General features: G+C 43.5%; 1 non-coding gene across 1 annotated transcript; it reads right to left on the minus strand.

The window, feature by feature from the left end:
- Positions 1–7,922: 7,922 nt before the first annotated feature.
- On the minus strand, positions 7,923–7,999 carry Trnat-agu. The gene has a single exon. It is a non-coding gene; the product is annotated as a tRNA-Thr (tRNA).
- Between the last annotated feature and the right edge of the window lie 1,619 nt (positions 8,000–9,618).

Here is a 9,618-nt window from a genome sequence, read left to right on the forward strand (position 1 = left end):
AAATTAACTTCCTTATTAGGCATTTTTGTTATTACTAAAAAGAAAAAAATTTGCACCCCTTTATCTCGATTTTCTTTCAACACGCCACCAGTCTGATAGAACTTGATATTTTTCAATTGTCCTATGTACACTGAGATGACAGATGTCATGGGATACCTCCTAATACCGTGTCGGACCTCGTTTTGCCCGGGGTAGTGCAGCAATTCGACATGGTATTGATTCAACAAATGACTGGAACTCCCCTGCAGAAATATTCAGCCATGCTGCTTCTGTATCCTCCCATAATTGCGAAACTGTTGCCGGTGCAACATTTTGCGCACGAAGTGACTTCTCTATTATGTCTTATAAATGTTCGATGGGGTTCATTACGAGAGATCTGCTTGGGCAAATCATTCTCTCCAATTGTCCAGAATATTTTTCAAACCAATTGCGAACAATTGTGGTCTAGTGACATGGTGCATTGCCATCCATAAAAATTTCATCTTTATTTGGGAACATGAACTTCATGAATGGCTGAAAATGGTGTCCAAGTAGCCGAACATAGCCATTTCTAGTCAATTTTCGGTTAAGTTGGGCCAGAGGAACCAGCCCATTCCATGTAAACACAGTCCACATGGAGCCACCACCAGCTTCCGCAGTCACTCGTTGGCAGCTTGGGTCCAGCGCTCCTTGGGATGTGTGCTACACTCAGACCCTACTATCAACTCTAACCAATTGAAATCTGGAATCTGGTTATGCCACGGTTTTCCAGTCATCTAGGTTCCAAACCATATGGTCACGAGCCCACGAGAGGCGCTGCAGGCAAAGTCGTACTGTTGCGAAAGGCCCTCGCGTCGTTCGTCTGCTGCCATTATCGGTTAACGTCACATTTCGGCGCACTGTCCTAACGGACAGGTTCGTCGTACGTCCTGCGTTGATATCTGAGGTTCAAATGATAGAGCACAGTAATCAGCCGTCCTCTTCTTGCAGGTTTTATTCGGCAAATCTAGATTGCAGCAAGTGCCCAGCCACAATCAGTGTACCATGGCTTGCGTAATGGCTAGGCACTACCAGAAATCTAGATTTGCTGATATCATTTGAAAGTCTTATCACAGTCGCTGAGTGCACTCACAGTCCTAATGGAAGGTAACCTGATTTCTGAGGTTATTTCACGCTGTGTTACTTGTCTGTTAGCACTGACAACTCTACGCAAACATCGCTGCTCTCGGTCGTTAAGTGGAGGACTGTGTTGTCTGTGATGAGAGATGATGACTGAATTTGGTACTCTCGGCACGCTCTTGACACTGTGGAACTCCGAAAATTGAATTTCCTAACGATTTCCGAAATGGAATCTCTATGTGTCTAGCTCCAACTACAATTCCGCATTTAAAGTTTTAATTCTTGCAACTGGCGGCCGAACTTCCCAGGCTAGGAGCCTCCCGACCAACGATGCCATATGCTCATTTCATTTCCATTTACCTGAGTACGAACGACAACGTGCCAATGCACGGCCCTTTTATACCTTGTGTACGCGATACTACTGTCATCTGTATACGTACATATCACTATCCCATGACTTTTGTTACCTCATTGTATACTGATGGAAAATATATTGAGAAAAAAAATACAAAATTATATTGTCACAGGTCCAGTAGCAGGGCTTCTGGCTTTCCCGCTTTGTGGCGACTAGTGTTCCGGTTACAATAGGTCCTTCTATCTGGTACAGCAGTCACAGGGAGAAGCCGATGTAAACACAAAAATTATTTCTTAAAGAAAAAAGTGTAAGGAATAAACATGAGTCGTGCACGGCTCGTGTTCATGCCGTTTTTTGTTTGTCATCTTCTCTCACGGTACTGCCTCCTCGTTTTCTTATTGCATTTCTGGCGTCACTAACTTCCTGCCTTAACTGCCCGCGAGTGTCAGCAACAGCGCTTATCGATAAGTGCACTCTCGTACCATCTCTGGAGCGACCGATAGTATTTCCGGGCCGTCGTGAGATGGGAGTTCATGGACATTCGCGCGCCGGAGATCATCGCCATCAGTGTCTCGTGTGTGCCGTCGTGTTTAGTGTTCAGTGTCCACCGTCACACTCCATCGTTCACCAGTGCCATCGACATCTTCAGTGTCTGTGCTTCGTGTCAACAGTTTGTAGTGTGGATTGTCATCGAGTGTGAACGGCTTCCGCACTGTCGCCTGATAAACAAAGTAAGAGCCTACGGAATATCAGACCAGCTGTGTGGCTGGATTGAAGAGTTTTTAGCAAACAGAACACAGCATGTTGTTATCAATGGAGAGACGTCTACAGACGTTAAAGTAACCTCTGGCGTGCCACAGGGGAGTGTTATGGGACCATTGCTTTTCACAATATATATAAATGACCTAGTAGATAGTGTCGGAAGTTCCATGCGGCTTTTCGCGGATGATGCTGTAGTATACAGAGAAGTTGCAGCATTAGAAAATTGTAGCGAAATGCAGGAAGATCTGCAGCGGATAGGCACTTGGTGCAGGGAGTGGCAACTGACCCTTAACATAGACAAATGTAATGTATTGCAAATACATAGAAAGAAGGATCCTTTATTGTATGATTATATGATAGCGGAACAAACACTGGTAGCAGTTACTTCTGTAAAATATCTGGGAGTATGCGTGCGGAACGATTTGAAGTGGAATGATCATATAAAATTAATTGTTGGTAAGGCGGGTACCAGGTTGAGATTCATTGGGAGAGTGCTTAGAAAATGTAGTCCATCAACAAAGGAGGTGGCTTACAAAACACTCGTTCGACCTATACTTGAGTATTGCTCATCAGTGTGGGATCCGTACCAGATCGGTCTGACGGAGGAGATAGAGAAGATCCAAAGAAGAGCGGCGCGTTTCGTCACAGGGTTATTTGGCAACCGTGATAGCGTTACGGAGATGTTTAATAAACTCAAGTGGCAGACTCTGCAAGAGAGGCGCTCTGCATCGCGGTGTAGCTTGCTCGCCAGGTTTCGAGAGGGTGCGTTTCTGGATGAGGTATCGAATATATTGCTTCCCCCTACTTATACCTCCCGAGGAGATCACGAATGTAAAATTAGAGAGATTAGAGCGCGAACGGAGACTTTCAGACAGTCGTTCTTCCCGCGAACCATACGCGACTGGAACAGGAAAGGGAGGTAATGACAGTGGCACGTAAAGTGCCCTCCGCCACACACCGTTGGGTGGCCTGCGGAGTATAAATGTAGATGTAGATGTAGATGTTTATGTTCATGTGTCTACTGTTTTTTTCCCGCCGTTTTGTTCCAACCCATGTGTCTTCTCTGTTTTATCATTGTAATATCTTTGGCTGAAGAGCGGCGTATTGTGCTGCTGCCAGCCTACCTGTTATACTGGTACTAAATTCACAATAAAGAAAGAAAAAAAAAAGTTGGGAGTTCAGTCGGAACGCAGCAGCAGTCAAGTCGGACACGGAGCGCCAGTGAGGTGCGGACAGCCAGTGCTCGTCGACCACTAGCGACACACATGAACAGTCCGACGGAAGGAGTTTGGAGCGCGACGACCGTTGGTTGGTCGTTCGGTTGGCCGTCTCGTCGGCCGACGTGTATTTGGTCCTTTGACCGTTTCTGGGCCTAGGCAGTCGGTCGGTTGGCGCAGACCAACTAAGAGGTCCCTGTCGCGCGGAGTAGGGCTGGAGCCGCTGGTGGCGTGCACGTGCGTTTGGAGTTGTGAGGCGCTTCTTGCGAGGGTTACGAAGTTCGTCGCCCACCGATCTTGGAATCTAAAGCTGAGTGCTCACTTAACCTACTATCATGCCTCAACTGCTATCAGTTTTCTTCGGTTGATCTGGTTGTTGCTTTCTGCGAGATCCCCGCGAGCAACAACGTGTCTGCTTTGAAGTCAGCTAGAATTGCAGCCGTTTCCTTGGATGGGATTCGACTTAATTTAATTCATTCACTAAGTGCACCAGCGGTATCTTCTGCCTTATAGCTGTTATTGCTCCAGTTATCTACCCTGGGCATTGACGTAGTTTTTGGCAGTGTATTTTCTTCGTCGTGTTGTTGCTGTCCAGCAGGGCGTGCAGTTCGACAGCTGAGGTGTGTTGGTAGTTTTGGGCGTTTATTCTGACTTTTCTGGATTGGGCACCAGTATCCAGAACGTTATGTTATTGACGTCTTGATGTCGTTTTGCTCGTCGGGTGGAGCAGAACTGATCTTGTTGGTTGGTTTGTCGGCTCGCTTTCAGTTGGGATGCCTTCCGATTAAGAGGCTGTCGGTGTGGCTGCCTGTCTCACCTAAACGTGCGTTCGTGTTATTTCCCAGGCCGACCCTTGGAATCTTCTGAGCGCCGGTCCTCGTGTTTTACATAGTGATTTTCTTTTCGTCTTAACTACTCTGTGTGGCCTTCAGCCGAATTTCAGCTCATTAAAATTGTAAGGTTTTGTTCTCTTTAGGCCTTAGGCCGAGAAATTGTTTTCTCCATAGTGTGTGTCCTTCAGCCGGGATTTAAACTCTCTTAAACTGAAAATTCAAAATATTGCTCTTGCTGTTAAGTCTTAATATTGTTATTTTTTTGGGTATGAGACCGTCCGCCGAGTTTGCATGAAATGTTTTAAGCTAAGGCCGTCAGCCTTTTCAAATTGAAAGCCCTTCTTCCTAGGCCTTAAGCCGTAAAATTGCTTTGACGTGGTGTGTAGGTTTCAGGCGAATTTTAATCTCTCTTAAATCAAAATTTCAAATTTTTTGTCTTGCCCTTATGTCATAAGATTGGTATTCTTTAGTATGCGGCCTTCAGCCGAGTTTTAATCTCTCTTAAACCAAAAATTTAAAACCTTGGTCTTGCCTTAAGTCATAACATTGTTATTCTTCAGTATGAGGCCTTCAGCCGAGTTTGCATGAAGTGTTTTAAGCTAAGGCCCTCAGCCTGTTAAATTGAAGGCGCTTCTTCCTAGGCTTTAAGCCGTTAAATTGTTTGGTTGATATGCAGTCTTTATCCGGGTTTCATCCTATTTAGAACTAACAATGAAAATCTTTGTTTAGGCCTTAAGCCGTAACACTGTTCTTGCTTAATGTGTGGCCTTCAGCCTATTTTACTGAAGTAAAAAAAATTTTTTTGAAAGAAGTGAAACTTCAGAAGAACTCCTGTACCTCAATCCCTTGCTTAGGCCTTGGGCCCTGGATTTTCGTATGTGGCTTTCTGCCGATTTAAATCAAATCAAAGAAGGTCTTTCTTTAAAACATTGCGAGTTTTTAATTCTTGCTTATGTTATTCTGTGTTTTAACTAATAAAATTATATGGTGAGTTTAACTGTCAGTATCTTATTTTGGCCCCTTTCCACAAATATAACCTCACCCGCTCTGTCCTGTTAGACCAGGGATTTCAAAACCTATATCATCAGATTTAGCATTACGTTTTATTATCGCTATTTTGTCGAAAGTCGACATGTTGAGAAACGTGGCTGCTGTACTTAAGGTTTATAATTTATATAAAAAACAGCTACCAGTCACATGTATGGTTTAGAAAGGTTTATCATCTTCAGACCATGGTCTGAAGATAATAAAACTTTTTTTTTTACCTGTTTTTTATATAAATTATAAACGTTTTATTATACTTAAAAAATGTTATGAACATCACCTGTTTATTATACATCCAATGAGGGCAACTCACTTAAGGCTAACAGTGAGATGCGAAATGATCACGTAAAATCAGTATTAGAAAAGGCGATTGCAAGGCTTAGGTTTGCTGGAAGGATTCTGCGAAAATCTAGTGCCTCCATAAGGAAAATGTCATGCAAGACGTAAATGCGACTTTTTGTAGATTGTTGTTACAGTGTTTGGAGTTCAGTGCCGAATTCAGGCACGTAACAGGTGCGTTTACCCCACACAAATGTTTAACAGAAACAGTCATAAAGCTCAAATGGGTATCTTTGGAAGAAAGATGACGGTGTTGTCGCAATATGGCGATGGGCAAATTTAGATAACCTGTAGTCGAAGAAGACTTTGTAACCATTATATACGTAGCGTAGGGGCCATGAGACTAAATGAAGGGCGTTTAGGACACGTACAGAGGAATATAGACATTAATTTTTCCCTCGTGAATGAAACAGGAAAGAAAATCGATAAAACTTGTACTACTTGACCCTGCACTCCACAGTGACGTGTGGAGTATGTAGTAAATTAGATGTTAAAGTAGACTGCAAAATTTTTATCGGCCGGGGGAACATTGAATCTGGAGTTCGTTTAAAGAACCGGAGACGGCGTTAAACGACTTGGGCGCTTGCGGCTGTATTTACTTTGGCATCTGCCCCACTCATTAATTTGGCGCAGTCTGGGGTGGGAGGGAAAGAGGGAGGGGCTACTTACGTGGTCCTGAGCCGGCTTTGACTTACCCGATCCTTTTTTCTCCAGCGGCGGCGAGGGAAAGTGCTAGAGCCCGGCCTTACAGGAGTATTCCGCCCCACATACACTGCGTTCCAAATTTTCCGTTGCACTCTTCCAGAGCTTGTAAGAGATACAGAGTAGTTACACTTTTATACGAGAACGCATTTGCGGAAATAGTTTCCGCGTTATATGGAATACGAATTGATTCATGTTTTTACATCTTGCGCTAATATACATGTTTCGTACGTAGTGTGATATAATTGCCATTGCTTATTGAGTTCCAAGCATAAAAGAACTACTGCATAGGTAGCGTCAGTACCTGATTCTTGCAGACTGCGACGTCTTTGGCTCATAACTACATTTACGTAAATTATAATGCAATGTCGACTCCACAAAACGTATAGTTCTGTCATCAAACTTATTTTCTAGTTATTTCATGCTTTGCCACAATACCAAACACACTAAATACATGTACACGTGTTCCTGTCTATGAAAGAGTTCCTTATACACCTCCAACTCTGTTTCCTGTAAATGCCATAGTATCCTAATATTTATTTCATAACAGAAAGACACTAACTCCATGGTTACATAACAGGCTTGTAGGAGACTGCCTCATTAAAGTGATCCATGTTATTTGGTAGGTAGTGTTGCATAATTTTGAGTGCATCACATGTCACGGTGATTGTGATATTGCAGACGACGCTGACTGATAAACAAGTAGTTGAATGCTACTAACTGGAAACATTTTAAACAATATCGTCACATTAAAACATTAATTACGATACTAATATTCACCATAACAAAATTCCAAGACCAGAAGCAACGTCTCTAGAATCCTAGCTTTGCTCATAGACAGACCTCGAAATTAGAAAAAGCCTTTCTCATCAACGATGACTCCAGCCCATCTTGTTTCATACAATGCTGGTCCACCATGGACCCACTAATCACACGTGGAATGCTGATTTATTCCGGCAGACGGAACGATGAATGTTCAAAGTTTTATCCCCCATTTCTCCAGAGGCCAAAAACGCCCTCATAAGTAACGATACGTGATCGAAGAATGCAAAAGCCCTCTCACCTGCCTCCATTATAAACCAACCTATTCCTCAAAAAAACATCCAAACGTTCCCTCCAGTCTTGGAGGTAACACCTGCAGCAACATCGTCCGATAGCTTCTCGAAGTGAGGCTGTCAAGTCCGCACAAGACAAACTGGAGCTCGTAGTTCCTGTCAGACGATGACAGCCCTCTTCATCCTAACTACTGCCTCCGTTCACCTCAACATTGGTGAAGAAATCGTAAGATTCCTGACCGCTGGTCTTCAAAAATTCAGCCGTTCCAAAAGCCACGCGTCCTGCAATAAATACGAGTATCTCCTGTCGCCCATTATGTATTTCATTTCAAAGATCAAGGTACACACCCCTGCAACCAAGTTTATTTAGTTTCCATCGCCTCTTACAAACGCCACCCACCCCAGGCCCCTCCTGCATCCTGTATAGTGCGACAACATTATAACGAGACGTAAAAGAATTAATGACATTTAGCTGCTAGTGGACATTGATTTACATCAATGAGGAAGTTGAAAATTTCCACTGGACCAGGATTCGAACCCGGTCTCCTGCTCACTAGGCAGGTGCTCTGACCACTAAGCCATCCGGACACAGCGGTCATAACAACTGCGTGGACTACGCTAGCACGCCTCCCGTCAGACCCAAATTCTCAACTTATCCACACACTAATTACGTAGTGCCCCTGCCCATCATCCTCATTACTCGCGGCATTTCGCCGATGCCCCTAAGAATCAGAGCGTTGTGTGCATCTGCAGCCTCGCTTTAACTATATCTATGTGGTTTCTCTTCTTTGGGAACAATCACCACATATATACCACTACAACATTCTTTACGGAATATCATTTCCCTATCAAGAAACAAACCTTTAATAATTCTTTATTTAAATTTCTGTCACAGCTGCGTGTAACTTATACCGGTGACTAGTTTCAAACACAGTCCTGATTTTCAAACCAGGCCAACACAACACTGCAGTAGCAAAACACATGCAATGAAAATAATATTAACATGATAAAACGTGCACAGTTTTTAACAGTGCAATTACGTTTCTTTTTATTTTAACATACCTGCACTAAAAGCATTTATCAAAGCAAAATGTTGGAGCTACGTAAAAAAGATCTTGATTTATGCATACCTTCCCCCAAAGTCAAATTCATGCCTTTATCCTCTAAAGAAATTTCCTTCTAACTTATCAAACCATTTAAACTTCCCCTACGGAATATACTATACCCTTTAATCCAAAAGCCGTGGTGCTTGGCGGATTTTCTGTTCGTTATTGGAAGAACATCAATCTGACTCCGGAGTGGCCGTGCGGTTCTAGGCGCTATGGTCTGGAACCGAGCGACCGCTACGGTCGCAGGTTCGAACCCTGCCTCGGACATGGATGTGTGTGATGTTCTTAGGTTAGTTAGGTTTAATTAGTTCTAAGTTCTAGGCGACTGATGACCTCATAAGTTAAGTCGCATAGCGCTCAGAGCCATTTTTGACTCCACTATATGCTGGAGTAGTTCAGAGGTTCAGCTCTAAGTGTTTTGGCGTGCTATAACAATATAGGCGGAACAAGTGTGTACAGTACGGAAGGGAGAGTAATAGGGGATGGGGATGATGAGGTCCTACATAAGTAATGACACAGCTAATGGTTAAAATTTGGAAAAGTAAGGTGAGGATGAGGTGCTTGGCCAAGCACCATTAACCATTAGCTGTGTCATTACTTATGTATGACCTCATCATCCCCATCCCCTATTACTCTCCCTTCCGTACTGTACTCACTTGTTCCGCCTATATTATTATAGCACACCGAAACACTTAGAGCTGAACCTCTGAAGAACTCCAGCATTGGTGTTTGTAAACTGGGATCCTCGAAACTGCCAGACTACCGACCCCATGGTATATTCCATAGAACACTGTTGCAGAAACATCGGAAACACCAAGCCAAATTTAAACGAATTCAAAATCCCCAACATTGGCCCTCTTTTACAAAAGATCGAAATTTAATGCGGACTTCAATGCGAGATGCTTATAATACGAGGTTTGGAACTTTAATAGTGGCAACTATTTATTTACAGCTCGCACAAAATAGATACGTGCTTCAAAGTTTTGCTGACCTTCAAATTAACCAACATTGTGTATAGCCCGTTGCCAGCGATGTGTAAGTCGTAGGATACTCTTGGCAGTGCCAGTTGTTCTAACACTTCGAGCGTCGCCGTCTATTGCCCGA

The sequence above is a fragment of the Schistocerca americana genome, chromosome 6 (genome assembly GCF_021461395.2).
Source record: "Schistocerca americana isolate TAMUIC-IGC-003095 chromosome 6, iqSchAmer2.1, whole genome shotgun sequence".
NCBI classification, from domain to species: Eukaryota; Metazoa; Arthropoda; class Insecta; order Orthoptera; family Acrididae; genus Schistocerca; species Schistocerca americana.